Source organism: Octopus bimaculoides, chromosome 3 (assembly GCF_001194135.2).
Source record: "Octopus bimaculoides isolate UCB-OBI-ISO-001 chromosome 3, ASM119413v2, whole genome shotgun sequence".
NCBI lineage: Eukaryota > Metazoa > Mollusca > Cephalopoda > Octopoda > Octopodidae > Octopus > Octopus bimaculoides.
In genome coordinates this window covers 43,430,816-43,434,053 of record NC_068983.1, presented here as the reverse complement: position 1 = coordinate 43,434,053, position 3,238 = coordinate 43,430,816, and the positions used below count along the sequence as shown (strand labels likewise).

The 3,238-nt window shown below is 41.6% G+C and overlaps 1 protein-coding gene across 1 annotated transcript in view; it reads right to left on the bottom strand.

Moving 5' to 3' along the window:
- Positions 1 to 3,238, bottom strand: part of LOC106875884 (beta-hexosaminidase) — a 67,047-nt gene that overhangs the window by 16,706 nt on the left and 47,103 nt on the right. The gene's annotated exons all lie outside the window — the stretch shown is intronic.

Below are 3,238 nucleotides of genomic sequence, written 5' to 3'. Positions count from 1 at the left end.
TGTGTGTGTGTGTGTGTGTGTGTGTGTGTGTGTGTGTGACCGACCATTACTTGATCTCACGTAAAATCAATATTCTTCGATTTCATTCACGCTTGGCAAATATATCACTTATGTTCCACAGATAGTTCTACACTATTTCGATTTTTCACTTATGGACTTTCTAGGGTCAGAAGGTCTGTGCTTCGCGAAATAACAGTCAGAAATTGATTGTCTCCCTTACACAGCAATCATCAAAACAGGTCATAACCAGGAATTTTTGGTTGTCAATCGGTGGGTCGTACACCACAAAACAGATGCTTTGCATAAGTACAAAACATTTCATGCACGCATCAACGTAGAATTCAACGATGAAAACAAAGCCGGCCTCCGCAGCTGTATCCAACCGTGTACAAAGGCGACACAATCAGACGCGTTTACACAGTTCACCCCTTGAACTCCGAATGCTTCCATCTGCAGCTCTTACTTCATGTCATTAAGGGACCATCTCTTTCGACAACCTTCGCACAGTGGACGACCACTTATGCAGCACTTTCAAAGATGCCAGCTCCAAACGGATACAGATGATAATACATTTGAAGAGGCCTCTCTGTGTCATTCTCCGCACAAGCTCCGACACATTTTCGCATAATACTGGTTTCCTGCAACCTGACAGACGCACATTCACTTTGGAATAAATACAAAGACTCAATGTGCCATGATATTTTGCTGCAGACTTGCCAAATCACAGGTAGCGTTGACACTTCCACTACCCATGCCACTTACAATAGAGGGCTTCTTCTTTTGGAAGACTCGGTTATAGCAATTGGAAATCAACGGTTGGACGCTTATTCTCTCAACACTTCAGACAGAAATGAAGACGCCTGTCCCAATCGCCTCATTCTCAAAGAAACATTCTACAACATCCACAAACTCAAACATTACATTACCTACAACGAGCCCCTTCTGAATTCCGATCAAATTGACGTATACAATTTCGTCCTCGGAAACATCTACACACACAGAGGCTGAATCAGCTTCTTAGATGCACCTGGTAGAACTGGAAAAACATTCCTCCTGAATCTTATTCTTGCGAAGCTGCGGCATAATCGTGACCTTGCTATAGCTGTTGCCTCCTCAGGAATAACCTCAACAGCGGACGAACATCATACTATCTTCAAATTGCCTTTCAATGTAGCACATCAAGAAAACCCAACGAGCATTTCTCGGACGAAGCGACAATTTTGAAAAAAAGTGCAAACTCATTGTTTGGGATGAAGTAACTATGTCCCATAAATGTTCCCTACAAGCACTTGATACCACAATGAGAAACGTTAGATCAAACAACAACATCCTTGGAGGTGCGACTCTACTTCTTGCAGGAGATTTTCGGCAAACTCTGCCTATTATACCCAAAGGGACACTCTCTGGTGAACTCAATGCCTGCTTTAAAAAATCTCTCCTTTGGCCGCATGTCTAATCGAAATAACTCACCATCAAGATGAGATCATTCCTTCAGACTGGTCAACCCAGTTTTCGGAAATGCTCCTTAAAATTGGCAATGGACAAATTACGTCTGACGACAATGGAAACATTGACATTACCTCCATTGGCTACACTGTCTCCAGCCCCGATGACTTATATTCTGCTGTTTACCCAAATCTTACAAAGGAATGAATAAAACCAGATTGGCTTCACGACAGGGCTGTTCTTGCACCTACAAATGCAGTTGTCAACACTCTTAACTATGACTTACTCAGCCAGCTACCTTCTCAAGAACGTTGTTACAGATCAGTTGACACTGTTACCGACCTCGATCAGGTTACACACTTTCCAACAGAATTTCTCAACTCCCAAGATCCTCCAGGACTCCCTCCCCATGACCTTCACTTAAAAGTCGGTTGCCCTGTCATTCTCCTACGTAATCTAAACGCACCCACACTATGCAATAGAACTCGCTTTGTAGTCAAACAAATGATGGACTATGTCACTGAAGCCCAAATTATCACGGGACACGGCAAAAAACGATACCGTTTTCATTCTGAAAATTCCGCTAACACCAACAAACAGCCCCTACCCTATGCAGAGACTTCAGTTCCCTCTCAAATTCAGCTTCACCATGACAATTAAAAAAGCGCAAGGTCAGTCGCTGAAAATTGTCGGATTGGACCTTCGAACATCCTGCTTTTCACATGGACAGTTCTACGGCGGTTGTTCCAGGGTTGGCCATCCAGACAACTTATTCATCTATGCTCCCGAAGGAAAGACAAAAAAATGTCGTCTACAAAGCAACCCTACAGTAGTTATTCCTCTGCTACATTCTTCACATCTATGCCAAACTGTAGCGGTTAGCAATCAGACTTGCAAGCATTTCATTGATATTTTGCTTCATTTCCCTGATTGCTGTTAACAGTACATTACTTTCAATGACCCTTCTTACTTCACACACACTGTTCACTCATAAGTATGCTCTGACATTTACTTTTGTACATGCCATTATCCTATTTGTGTGTTTGCTATAAGTGTTTGCTTTGCTTTATCACACATGACTTTCATTGAAAAAAAGCTTCAATACGGCTGTGTCGGGCATTACAAGAAAAATAAGTACAAGATACAAAACGCTTCAAGTAAGATATAGGACTCCTAATACATATTATAATTGCGATCTCATTTCATGCGTAATTTATGTTCAAAAAACTTTATTCATTACCTAAGTTTCTTAATATCATAATGTGCTTAAGGTGGCGAGCTGGCAAAATCATTAGCACGCCGGGTGAAATGCTTAGCGGTATTTCGTCTGTCTTTATGTTCTGGGTTCAAATTCTGCCGAGGTCGACTTTGCCTTTCATCCTTTCGGGGTCGATAAATTAAGTATCAGTTGCGTACTGGGGCCGACCCCAAAATTTCGGGCCTTGTCCCTAGAGTACTGAATGGAGTATTTCTTTCGTTGATCCTACCAATAAAGGAACTGAAAACTATATTCTTTGATTCTTTTATATATTTCAGTTATTTGACTGCGGCGATACTGGAACGCCACCTTAAGGGGTTTTCGTCGAACAAATCGACCCCAGGATTTATTTCTTTTAAAGCCTGATATTTATGTCATCGGCCTCTTTTGCCGAGCCGTCAAGTAACGGGGACATAAACAACCCAACATCAGTTGTTAAGCGATGTTCGTGGGAAACAAACACTGACACAAACACACAAATACATATACATATATATATATACATATATATACGATGGGCTTTTTTCAGTTTCA